Raw genomic sequence first — 14,034 nt, forward strand, 5'->3', positions numbered from 1 at the left:
TGGAATAATTAGCGCAAGCCTGTACCGCACCCGTTGGAAAATGACATTTGTTTGCATATTAATAGCATATCCCCAGACTTTACATGACCTTGTGACAGCCGCTGCGCAGCGCAATTAGCAGCAGATCAAGCAAAGCAACCCATTTAATGGCCGACGTGTTCATAGCGCGCAAACACCGTTTCTAAACTCCAAATAGCCTGACCTTTGACCTCAACCGGCTCGTCACCCGCCCGGCCAAAGTTTCTTCATGCTCCGATGACAGATGTGTGAATGAAAAAATATGATGCGTAGGAGCCTGACAATACATCGGTGACTCTGCTGTCAGGTCGCACGCTGTCTGCCGTGTGGCTTTGTGCCGCTCAGACTAGTGCGACTTTGCAGAGTCGATGGAAACTGTTTGCTTTGACAGTAAAAAAAAAAGGCAACCTTGAGACACACCAGGTGCACCAGTGTCTCAAGCGCTCAGGGCTGTCGAGTCTGTTTTATTCAAGTAAAGCTCTGAGAATCTCCGTATATTAACTCAGGTTTCATATTGCATGGTGATTGTTTAACTCCCACTGGTTAAATAAACAAAAAGTGACCTTTTTTGAGTTCCTGTTTCAGCATAGTAAAATAAAACAATGCCTTATAACTCATAAATGACTTTTGCACGAACGCATTAGCGGGATAATTATCAGTACAGAGATGGCAGGTCATACTAAATAATTGAGCTGTCTTTGAGATCTCAAGAGTGGTTTGTTGATTATTAGGACCATTGCTTTGTCATGCTGTTGAATCGAGGGTTTCTGAGGTAATTACTGTGGCTTTTTAAAATCTGATTTTACAGATTATGTATTGCTAATATTCTTTCTGATAAATGTGTATATTTTCTGAAGAAAATGAGAGGTTCGTGCCCTCTCAAACTCATCTACTTAACAAATCGCACAATTTGAGGTGTCATTCATAATGTTTAATACTTAATGTTGGAGATTTGATAAAACCACTAAGTCTAAATGTTCTTGCACACTGAGTCCGAAATTCGTATTGGTCATGCACAGAAACCTTGCACACTGAGTCCGATGCATATTAATTAATACGTTGCGAAAAAATTCGCAAAACCGTACTAAATTGAGGCTTGAAGACTCGCTTCTTAAAATGAGAAAAAGAAAGGAAATATTGGGTCCATCCAATACTGAATATATAGAGAGGAAGTAGTTCCCGCTCCTATTAAGTAGCAGTGGGATTATCACGGGCGATTTAAAGTTTACTTCCGAATGTCAGTGGCTCAGTTTGATGCTCTGCTAGCGATACTAGAGTCACCAGTTTCTGTGAACTCAGTGTGCGTTGTGCTGCGAGACGAAGTAGATGAACTTGACAATCACCATTCTGAATTTTGGCGTTCACTTGTACGGTGGCTCTGAATTGTCAAAACACCTCTCAAAATGCTTGCTACGGATGTGAAAAACGCAGAACCTGATTCAATTTTTTTATGACGGAAGAAAGTTTCAGAGGCAGTGTGTAAACGTGATTTATTTTTCAATGTGCAAAAAATTCGGACTCGGTATGCAATGGCCTTAAGTATTAAAAAATAAATACAATCTAATAAATTGTGTTATCTATAAATTAAACAATGTTATGTCAGAATGTATCAATTAATAATAAACACCACATTTAGACAGCATAATGTATGTCAAAAAATTGGCGTTGAAACAAATTTGCTAGGAAATTTCACAAACAACTGCAGAAATACAGAAGGTAGCGCATTGAATTAAATGTAGAAACACTTTACTCCAATAAAATGTAAATGTACTTCAATAATCATTTGTATAGTGTATTTTTAAGTCAATGCTGCTTGTGTCTAACATGGACCAACGAGTCATTTCTTCAGGAATCAGACTACACTGATTGTGCTGTGTGTATTTAATTCACTAAAAAGAACTGGCTAGAGACCATTTTTCAGGAATTATTTGGTCTGCACTGGTTGTGATGTGTTCATTTGATTCACTAGCGAGTGATTCATTCGGGAGTCAGACTATACAGTGTGACCAGTGTAGTCTGATTCCCAAATGAATGAATCTTTCGAGATTTTGATTTCTTTTCAGCAAATCAAACAATTAAAGCACAACCCGCATGATTTGTTTCCTAAGTGAATGACTCTTATGAACTGGTTCTTTTTTGTGAATTTTATAAATATCTGATATAAGGTTAATCATATTTAAGAAATATTACTAAACGTAGAGAATGTTTCTTTTATCGTCATATGAACAACCAGTCAGTTTCTGCATATTAGTCAATATAACAGTAGTTGTAAGCTGCAAGTGTTTGATTCACTAAAAATGGTTCATAAGAGTCAATTAATCAGTGGGAATGATTCTTGTGTCAGTTCTTTTTAGTGAATCAGCAGCTTCAGTAACAATGCTGCAATGTTGTTGAATAAATGCAATGTCTAGTGTCGAGACTAAAACTTTTTTTGCATTGCACATAGATATGTTTTTCTCACTTTGTAATTTCTAATTACAGGTGGTTTTATCAGGTTGAAATTCTGGTGAGAAGTTTTAAATTGGATCTGGTGTCAGTTTACAGATGGATGAGGTTAGACAGACATATGCTTTCACGTTGCCGTGTTAGAAGGAAAGTTTGAAGTAAAATGAGTGAGAAGAACAGACAATCCCACAATGCACTGCTCATCGTGCACATGTGTGTGCGCCTGTGGGTTGACCTACAGACATACATGTTTTTCTTTATTCTCTGCGTTTGACGTGCGTTTTTCCTCTCCAGCGGCGAGGAGAGTGGAGAGGTGATATTTGAGCGAGTGTCTGGAGTCACGGTTCATTTTTAAAGCCCTTAGCGAGTATTATTATTCTAGTGTTATTGTAGCTCATACTTGAACATGGACATGAATAATACCTTGAATCGTGAGGCTTGTTTGTTGCTTTGGAAATGTAGGAAAAAATGTGTTTTCTATCCCATTCTTTCATTCGCGTCAGTTTCATTGTCTTTCTCTCGCCTCAATGACAGCCAACAAGAAGAGGCTTCAAAAAACTACACCCGTTCCTCCGATCTCACCATAACACGCTTTATAATTACTGGAACGGTTGCTCTTAACCTTTTGTGTTCATTTATTTCAGCTTCGCAAATCCAGATAGCCTTTGTAGTGGGTGTCCTGCGGATCTATCGTCTTTTATCAGCACAGATAATGCTGAATAATGACTGGCACACCCCACGGTTTTGTTCGCTGGTTATTATGTTCTTTTGTTGACAAGACAGAACCCTTCTCTATATAATTAATATTTGGACACGTGCACGTATCTCAATTTCTCCCGTTGCGATGACGCCGTTCTCAGCCTCGTGTTTTTGCTGTGATATAAAAGCTGGTCGAGCAGATGTTCAGGTTCTCACCTTTTTATCACAAAAACAAGCCTTGTTTGTAGCAAACCTCCTTATGAGGGATAATTATTGTAGCGTTCAACATTTTGGTGGGGGTTTTTCCTGAAGTAATCAGATTTTTTTCATAACATGTACTTGATATGTGTGGTGTTATACTGAAATGTTTTACGTTAGAACGATATTCATCATATAATATTGTTTCTCTTGTAACAGGATAATTGTATACATTAACTATATAGGAGAACTGATTTTATTTAGATACATTTGATTTGTTTATATATAATTATTATAAGTGCTAAATATTTATTTATTTGTGTAAATTTTAAGCAAAATATTTATCTATTTATTTGTTTGTATGTAATATTTAATGGTATGTCCATCAAAAGAGAGAGATTAATTATGTTTATGCAAAATTATAAATATAATATATACTATATAAATGATCTAATTCTATATAAATGCATAAAATGTATATGAATGTATGTACAGTCCCCTCCATAAGTATTGGAACAGTTAAGACAAAGTTGCTCTGTTGGCTGTGGAGTCCAGACATTTGCAAATATGATTAAAAGATGAATATGAGACAAGACTACAGAATATCACATTTTATTATTAGCCGTTTCAACACATACATGTTTTACCAAATAAAAAGAACAGCACTTTTAGAGTTCATCCCACTCATTGATGTGAGCAGAAGTATTGGGAGATTTGAACATAAGGCAGATAAAAGATTAAAAGCTATTATTTAGTTGCAGATCCCTTGCGCACAATCACAGCAGTGAGTCTGTGACCCATAGACATCACCAGACTCTTGGTCTCATTCTTTGAAATACTTATCCTTTAATGCAGCCAATTCCAATTGTTGCTTGTTTTGGGGAGTTTCTGCCTTTACTCTCCTCTTCAGCTGGTGACATTCATGTTCAATCAGATTTAAATCTGGAGATTGACTTGGGCAATCTAAGTCTTTCCATTTCTTTGCCCTTGTAAATACCTTGACTGAACTGGCAGGGTGTTTTGGGTCATTGTCCTGATGCAATATGAAGCACTTCCTAATGAATCTGGTGGCATTTTCTTGAATATTGGTAGGCAAGATTGTTTTGTACCCCTCCAAATTCATTCTGCTACTGTCATCATACATTAAGTCATCAGTAAAGTTGAGAGGGCCTGTTCCAGAGACAGCCATGCATGCCCATGCCATGACACCACCTCCACCATGCTTTACAGATGAGGCTGTATGCTTGGGATCATTTGCAGTTCCCTTTTTTTCTCCACATTTTTGCTTTCCCATCACTTAGATAAAGGTTCATCTTTGTCTCATCGGTCCATAAACACAGTTCCAAAACTCTTCTGGCTCACCTTTGTGCTTTTTTGCAAACTCTAATCTTGCCTTTCTATTTTTGGTGCTGGTCAGAGGTTTGCATCTTGCTGTGTAGCATCTGTAATTCTGTGTCAAAGTCTCCTGAGGACAGTAGATTGTCGGAGCATCACCCCAGCTTTCTGGAAGTTGTTGGTGATTTTACAGACACGTCTTTTAGGGTTCATTTTCACAGCTTTTATGATTTGTCTGTCATCAACTACTGTTGTTTTCTTAGCCTATCAGGTAGTTGTTGGTTGCTGGTGTAGCTGGTGGTTTCCAAACTCTTGATTTCTCCATGCCCTTTGTTTTTGCTATAGCTCTTATTGACTTCCTCTTTTCTTTTAGCCTCCAAATCGCTTGCTTTTCTCTCAAAGTCAGCTCTCTCGTCTTCCTCCTGGTTTGTGTGTGTCATCATCGAATGCAAGATTCTGAATACAGAAGTAATGGATATAACTGATACGACACATTCCCTGCTTTTAATATCTGAAGAATTAATGCAACAGGACACAGCTGATCACTTAGAAAGACCTGTGAGGCAACTGTTCCAATACTTATGCTCACATCAGATAGAGGGATGAAACTCTAAAAGTGCTGAACTTCTTAGCTGGTAAAACATATATGTGTTGTTTCACCCAATAATAAAATGTGACATTCTGTAGTTTTGTCTCATATTCATCTTTTAATCATATTTGTAAATGTCTTGACTCCACAGCCAACAGAGCAATTTTGTCTTTACTGTTCCAATACTTTTGGAGGGCACTGTATAGGTACACATTCTCTATATAGAATATTTATAATAAAATTATATTTTTGTATAATGTACAATAAAATATAAATATAATTATAATAACAAAATTAAATAATATAAAATATTTAATAATGATAACTATAAAATCGACAGAATACAATTATATAAAAAAATTTAATTCGAAAATTTGTACTTTGTATGCATGTATAATATGTATATAGGTTAAATATATGTGTGCAGTATATTCTATATTCAGTATAGAATAAAATAAGTTGTTATAAAATATATACACAATACACTATATAAAATGTATTATATATTACACAATGATGCATGTTTGTGTGTGTTTTGTAATCTAATGTAATGCATAATTCATTTTTTGATTATATTTTATTCGTATATGATTGATTTGGTGTGTTCAAGGCACATCTAGTAAATATATGCAATTTCATTTGAAATGTCATTTTTCGAGTTTGTGTATCTGATATTTCAGGGTTCATCAACAGTTCAAACTCCTTCTAAACGCGTGTGGCCCGCTTTTGTTAAACACACATATGTAACCCCATGTTTCTGAGGCCTTTCATCGTGTCCGGCTCATTTTGTTTGCCAGTACTCGCTCTCCTCGGGGAAATGTGCCATGAACCGTTGCCATGAGAAATGCCTTTCACCGTCAGCCGTTGCCAAAAGCATACTCGTTTTTTGGCTCGGGAGGGGACAGGGGGTGGCTCTGACCTGCATCTTATTATTCTCCTTGTTGTCTTGACTTTGTATTCAATTCCCCGAGAGCTCTTTAGCCTCTAGCCACCGACATTGCTGAGCCAAAGGGAGAGAGACTGAGTGGAAGAAGGGGGCAGGGGGGGAAAAAGCGGCAAAGTGTACCTCTGGAAATGGTTTGTGTCCATGGCAACGAGGGGAAGCTGGAAGATGGATTTGCAGTGTAATTCAAATCAGCCCCATTTGGTGGAGTTTGTATTGTATTACTGTTCCTACCGAAGGGCTCTTGTGGATTCGGGAAAATTAGCAGTACAGTGTCTGGTAGAAAGGACTGTGGTTAAAAGCTTTAGCAGGCCTATTATTGTGCGCCCGTCTGATGCGATGGATCTGTCATAGGTTTGGTTAGGTTGCTGTGTTTGTTAAGAGCGTGCAGGTCTCTGTAGACGCTGTTAGCGGCTCTCACGAGTGTCCCTCAGTGTTCATTAATGTTCTATTCATGGTTGGGTCTTTCAATGACTGAACATTTACTGGTTGACCTCACCGACGGCTCTAGGTGTACTCAAAGCTAGCACGCTACTGGAAACTTGTGCTAATTGTGCTGGAGGACTGGATGCTTCTAGGCTGATAGCACACGCACGTCATTAAGACGTTCATTCATCTGAAGTCTGATTTAGAGCATCTTCTGCTCTCAAAAAATACCATGCCATTCAAAATCCAACACTCCAAATGTTTGTGAATCCATGTTTTTAAGATGTTTTTCATGTTTCTACACAACTACAGCACTTATTTTTTGGCCAAATTCAAAAACATGTATTCAATGTGTGTTATATAAATTCCGTAAGATTGTGTGTGTGTGTGTGTGTGTGTGTGTGTGTGTGCGCATGTTTATGTGGTTTGAGGACACAAATTTGTATAATGACATGGGTATGACAGAGGTATTACAATATGAAGGTGGTTTATGAGGACGCTGCCTATGTCCCTGTAATTCAAAAGGCTTAAAAAACATACTAAATGGTGTTTTTTTTGAAAATCTAAAAATGCACAAAGTCTCCTGTGAGGGCTAAGTTTAGGTGTAGGGTTGGTGTAGGGCAATAGCACACACAGTTTGTTCAGTATAAAAACCATTACACCTATGGAGAGTCCCCATAAACCACAAAAACCAACATGCGTGGGTGTGTGTATATGTATATATGTATGTATATAATATTTTATTATATTGTACATGAAAAATGTGGATGGATAGATGGATTTCTGTATTCATTTTCATTTGGAACATTTCATTTTTAGTTTTTAGTCTTTATTCATCTTCAAGCATTGTTAAATGTCTCTACTCAAATTTCAGAATAACATTTTAACATTTCATAAGATTATAAAGTATGTAATTCAGTTCTTTTTAAGAACAGAACGTACTGTGGAGAGTGTCATCACTGCAAATCTAGTACATCAAGTTTCTGAAAGATTGCAACCAAGTGGGAAAGTCAAGTGAAAGAAAAGCGTGGTTTAAATCTCTGATGACTGATGTCTGCAAAGTGTAAAGGCCGTGTCCCAGACAGACGTCCTGAAAGGCACCGAGAAAATCTGTTGTCTTGTCAATAAACCCTCACTCAAACAGGTGGACGCTTCTCCCATTGTTCTTCTCGCCAATCAAAGTCAAAGACACAATTGACCCAGAGCACTTAGTCCTTTACGTATATCAATTAATGCACGCCATCGATTTCTCTCGCCCCGTCTTTCACCCCTCACTCGATCTTAACAATCTGTCTGCCCAGACACCTCAGACGACCGCTATTGGAGTTCTCCATCATGAAAGGCCGCTGGAGTTTTCAAGGTTTTCATCCCATTTCTGCCCTAGTTCTTCATTTACACAGGGTTCAATGTGACTTTAGAAGTAATAAAGCAATATTACTTGGACTGGAATTGGGGGGAGACCAGTGGAAACCATCCTGGAATTATCCTCATAAGAAGGACACCGAATATGGAAGCATAATAGATTTTTTAGAAATTGGAATAGCTAAGCTGGTACTCAGAGAGTCAAGCTCTCAGCTGGGGAGAAATGAGTCAGTTGCTCAACCGCTCCTCAAACTAGTTCAGATGGAGAGACGATGAGAAAAGGCTCGTAGAAGAATGAAATTAAAGGAACTTGGACAAAAATGCAAACCCACAAACCCGTATGACTGTTTTCTTCTGCGGAAGACCAGCCGGAGGTATTTTGAAGAGCATCCAAGCAGCTGTTTTCTGACAAAAACACTATTAAGGTATCCCATGACTCATCCAATATATTCCAGGTCTTCTGAAGTCAGACAATAGCTTTGTGTGATAAACAGACCAGATCTCATTAGCTTTTAAAGGGTTACTCCACCCCAAAATGTCGTCATTTTGTCGAAATGGTGAAAGACGGGGCGAGAGAAATCGATGGCGTGCATTCAAAATGTCGAAAATGTTGTCATTAATCACTTACCCCCATGTCGTTCTAAACCCTGTAAAAGCTTTGTTCGTCTTCGGAACACAATTTAAGATATTTTGGATGAAAACTGGGAGGCTTGTGACTGTCCCATTGACTGCCAAACAATTAACACTGTCAAGACCCAGAAAAGTATAAAAAACATCTTCAGAATGGTCCATCTGCCATCAGTGGTTCAACCGTAACGTTATGAAGCTACGAGAATACTTTTTGTACGCAAAAAAAATTAAAGTTGAAAAAAAAAATAACGACTTTATTCAACAATTCGTCTCCCCTGCGTCAGCGTAGCGCCATTTTGGAGAATATCCGCTGGACGCAAACTGCGTACGCTGTTCTGTGTCAGCCAAGACACAAGGATATGCTGTTTTCGCTCAAATCAAAGGGTAAACAAACGTAGAAGACGTATCTGTGTGGTGCGGCTGCGCGGCTGACACGGAACAGGAGACGAATTGTTGAATAAAGTCGTTATTTTTTTCTTCGCATACAAAAAGTATTCTCATAGCTTCGTAACGTTACGGTTGAACCACTGATGGCAGATGGACCATTCTGACTATGTTTTTTATACTTTTCTGAGCCTTGACAGTGTTAATTGTTTGGCAGTCAATGGGACAGTCACAAGCCTCACGGATTTCATCCAAAATATCTTAAATTGTGTTCCGAAGACGAACAAAGCTTTTATGGGTTTGGAACGACATGGGGGTAAGTGATTATTGACAAAAAATTTATTTTGGGCTGGAGTAACCCTTTAAATCTCATTTACTTGTTGCTGAATGACTCCTCTGAATCATGTTGAATATGTTTGGTAAATGAATAAATGTGAAATGTGTCATTCATGCAAACACATATTAAGGTTTGGTGTGTCAGGAGGCATTGCAGCAGGTTTGACGTCAATGACTGCTAACATCGTTGGTTTTCTAGTTTAAATATGGACATGTGCAAATGAGTTTTTCAGTGAAAAACAGCAGTGAACAAGTCAAATGGACTAATTTATGGTGCTTTTCTGTGGTTTTGTTACTGTGTATGAAAAGGAGCAGCTCAGAGATTTATGTTCTTTCTAATATCTTATTTAGTGATGCACCAGTAGTAAATGCTCGCAGTAAATGTAAATGAATATATTTTTAAATTAGCGTAATTTTATGCTAAAGTATCTTTGTTTGTTGTTTATTTATTCATGCAAGACGTTTATGATAAATGAATAAATGTGAAATTTGTAATTCATGCTTGCACATATTCAAACTTGGCGCAAACAAGATGCATTGTGCTATGCTTGACAATAGTGATCAAACATCATCAATTTCCATACGTCTTCTAGTTTAAATGTGTGGATGTGCAAATTAATTTTCAAGTCATAAGGACCAAATCTAATGCATTTTTTTTTTTTTTCATTAAATGAAAAAGAGCAACTCAGATTTGTTTAATTTGTAATATCTTTGTGTTCCTTAGAGTACATGTAAATTAAATTAAAAGAGTAAATAAATTAATATATATGTAAGTGGTTATAAAATATGAATCAACTTTAATTGGAAGCTTAATTAATTAATTAATCCAGTCATGCATTCATGCAAGCATTAATTATGATAAATTACTAAATGTGAATTGTCATTCATGCATGCACATATTCAAACTTGGTGCATCAAGATGCATTGAACCAATATGCTTCACAATAGTGATTTTTTTTTTTTATATATATATAATTTTTGTAATCATTTTTGTGTTCCTCCAAAACCAGGAATGAATGTAAATAAATATTTTTTTTGATTGATTGTAATATTTTTAGTGTTCCATCAAAAGAAGGAATAAATGTAAATAAATAGTTTAAATATTCAGAAAATATTTACACTTTACTTAATTATTTATTTGCTTATTTTGGTGTTCCTCCAAAACAAGGAATAAATGTAAATAAATATATTAAATATTTAGAAAATATTTACGCTTTACTTATTTATTTATTTGCTTATTTTGGTGTTCCTCCAAAACAAGGAATAAATGTAAATAAATAGATTCAATATTTAGAAAATATTTACACTTTACTTATTTATTTATTTATGACTTATTTTGGTGTTCCTCCAAAAGAAGGAATAAATGTAAATAAATAGTTTCAATATTTATAATAAATTTTTAATACTAAATGAATCCATTTCATTTGTATTATTTATTTATTTAATGCTAAATAAACAAATTTAAATGCAATTAGTTAAACATAAGTTTGAAACACCGTAAGGGTGACATGATGATCATTTTTGGATGATCTATTATTTTAACAGTCTTTTTCGTGTCCATGAATGACAATCTGAAGGTTACTGGTTCAGTCTCCTTAATCACAAGTTGCTCCAGAGCATTTGTCCACAAGTCACATTGAACAAAAGCGTTCGCTAAACGACTGCTTGCTTACACGAGCATTGTTTCACTGTACGCTTCCTGTCATGGGCAATTTCCAGCCCTTGTTGAGTTCCTGTCCCAGATTTGCTCACTGTACATGCTGCGCGTCGAGAGGGATCAATACGATCCTCGAGGAAACATTCCGGTGGGTCGTCGTATTGTTGTCACCTGGGTATTTGTAGGTAGGACCGCCCTACCTGAGAAAGGTGGCGATGTCTCATAAATCACATTAGTTCCAGTTCACCAGAAAGACAAGTGCAGTTTAATTGGACAAAAACTCATTTCGTGAACGCAGGAAAGAGAGAAAAACGAAAGCGAAAAGGGGCCGGAAGGCCTTGAAGGTGCATGTACCGAGAGATATCCTTTTCTATCTCTTTAATTAAGACTGCTCCCGTTTCTTTTTTCTTTCCTTAGACATATTGGCATAATTAAGGGAAAACAAATCATTACTGCTGTGTGCATTGCTAGTGAATAATGGCATTGTCAGTATCGACTGCGCTTGCTTCATTTCCCAGACAGACAGGCGCGCTGGAGGTAAAAATGCGGCGTTTTGCTGTCGCTGATGGAAAATAATGTCATCTTAGACATCGTGATAAATTAGATACCTGGGCTTTTGGCAAATATTTAGCCCCCCACCCCCCCACGTGTCTAGTTTTGAGGTGTTTGATGCAATCCGGGGCGGCTGTGCTTTTACAGGCTTGTTCTCTATCTCTCCTCCGTGTGTGTTTTTCATTAGAGTCTCTCTGGAGTGGCCTCAAAATTAAAGCGCATTTAATTTAGCGAGCCTCGTTATGCATCATCAGCTTATACTGTACTTCTCGCCGCTGACATATAACAGTAATCAACAATACCCACCTTTAGGGCTGAAGTCGCTAAAATATGACTGATTTGGAGCGAGGTTGGTGTATTTTAATGTGGCGTTTCACAAATGGCGGCGCAAACATTGTTATAATAGATGATCGGGGTCGGGTTATGATGAGGCTTTGTGTACATTGGCGTAACCCTCTTCGTTTGCGGGCTAACACAAGCGCTGGCGACTTTTAACTCCACTTAACACGTCTAACGAACATGCCAGTTTTATGAATGCTTTAATATCTGGCAGCTTCCCTGCAGATGTACTTATGAGGAAAGCAGGCCAGCTCACTCCCACGGACGCTCGGCGGCAAAAACAAATGAAAGCACATAGGTGCAGGAGCCATTGTTACTGATATGCTTACACATTTCTGTCTCTTTTGCTTTTAGGAGATAATCAATACCCTTAATGTTCCTCTATACTGTTCAGATAATGTTTGTTTTTGTTTTTTTGGGTTACATTAAATTTTCAGCATTGGTAATTTATTATGAATTAATGAACAAACAATTATTTTATTTTATATTTATTATATATTTATATTATTGTATATTTATATTTATATAATTGTAATTTTATTTATTGTTTTAGGATTTTGGGAAATGAATCACAGTATTTCATATTTGTTAATTATTTTAAGATTAGATTTAATACTTATATTATTATATATTTATATTGTTTGTATATTTATTATTTAATAATTATATAATTTTACTTTTATTATTGTAAAATTAATCAAATAATTGTATTTGTTTATTGTTATTTTAAGATTAGATTTAGTACTTATTATGTTTATTGTGTATTTATTATTTAATATTTATATAATTTGTTTTATTTTTATTGTAAGGTTTTAAAATTAATCAAATTATTTTATTTGTTTATTGTTATTTTAAGATTAGATTTAATACTTGTTATATTTCTACATTATTGTACATTTATGTCTTTTATATTAATTTATATTTATCAGTTTATTTACTCATTTAATCATAATACATTAACACAATGTTAAAAATGTATTAATCAAATATAATTAATAAATAGAAATAAACATTAACCTGCGTTATTAAATGCTAAAAATTTAGTTCATTGTGATTTTGATGTCTGATGCATTAGCTAATGCTAATTAATTAAACCTAGATGTAAAGCGTTACTGTAATTTTTTATTGTGGAATGTGAGTATAGCCAGTGTTCGAACTATACCGTGGACTTTGGGGGAGCCCACTTTTTTTTTTTATAACCGGGGGGGGGCTTATAAAAATTCCAATGACTTATTTCTTGATTGTCATCCCGGCGCGGCGGGAGGTGAGCTAACAGGGCTTGCAGCAGGTGAATCAAAACTTAAGTAATTAAACTGCCTTGTGTTCATGGTAGCTATATGCTAACTGCAGAATGGATTTCAAGGACTGCGCGCACAGATCTACGGCCAATGTTGAATCCAACGTTTATATTTTTTCTACGAATCTTTGAGTTAACATGCACTAAACATGAGTGGAATGAATTTGCACCGCAGCGCCCCCACACCTTGATGTTCATGACAAGAATAACATGTCAAGTTATCTTTATTGAAGTGAATTAGGTTTAAATCGCCGTCATGCATGAATGAATTATATTTTTTGCAATTTTACACAATCCACGATGATCACATTACACAAAACTCAAATTGCACGTCAAAATAACACACTGTCAATATTTTTTGAGACCCCCCAAAATTTCACAAATCACGTTTTCAGGGGAGCCCATGTCTTATTAAGGGGAGCCGAGCTCCCCCTAGCTCCCCCGTAGTTCGCACCCTGAGTATAGCATTATATATGTTTTTATCTACTGTGAATTCAGTTGAAATGGCTTAAATATTTTCAGATAATCTGGAAAATTTAATTGGCCAAAAATGTTCAAATAAAAAAATAATAATAATTTTAGCAATACATTTTTCCTTTTTTTATTTGGAAACTAAATCCGATTAATTGTAAATTATTGACAAGCCTCACATTATAACAGTCAAAGTTAAACCCTCAGAGCAGTATAAAAATATGATTCTGACTTAAAAATTTGATTGGATAAGCCACATTTGAAGACAGTGAATGCAGAAACTATTTCACCATTATTTGGGAAAAGTCACATTACTCCATGTTTTTGTCATTATCATGTGTAAATAATAAAGA

The 14,034-nt window shown here is 36.1% G+C and overlaps 1 protein-coding gene across 1 annotated transcript in view; it reads left to right on the top strand.

Moving 5' to 3' along the window:
- Positions 1-14,034, top strand: part of LOC306847992 (plexin A3) — a gene marked incomplete at its 5' end in the record, with an annotated part of 145,749 nt that overhangs the window by 63,495 nt on the left and 68,220 nt on the right. The gene's annotated exons all lie outside the window — the stretch shown is intronic.

The sequence above is a fragment of the Barbus barbus genome (assembly GCF_936440315.1).
Source record: "Barbus barbus genome assembly, chromosome: 28".
NCBI lineage: Eukaryota > Metazoa > Chordata > Actinopteri > Cypriniformes > Cyprinidae > Barbus > Barbus barbus.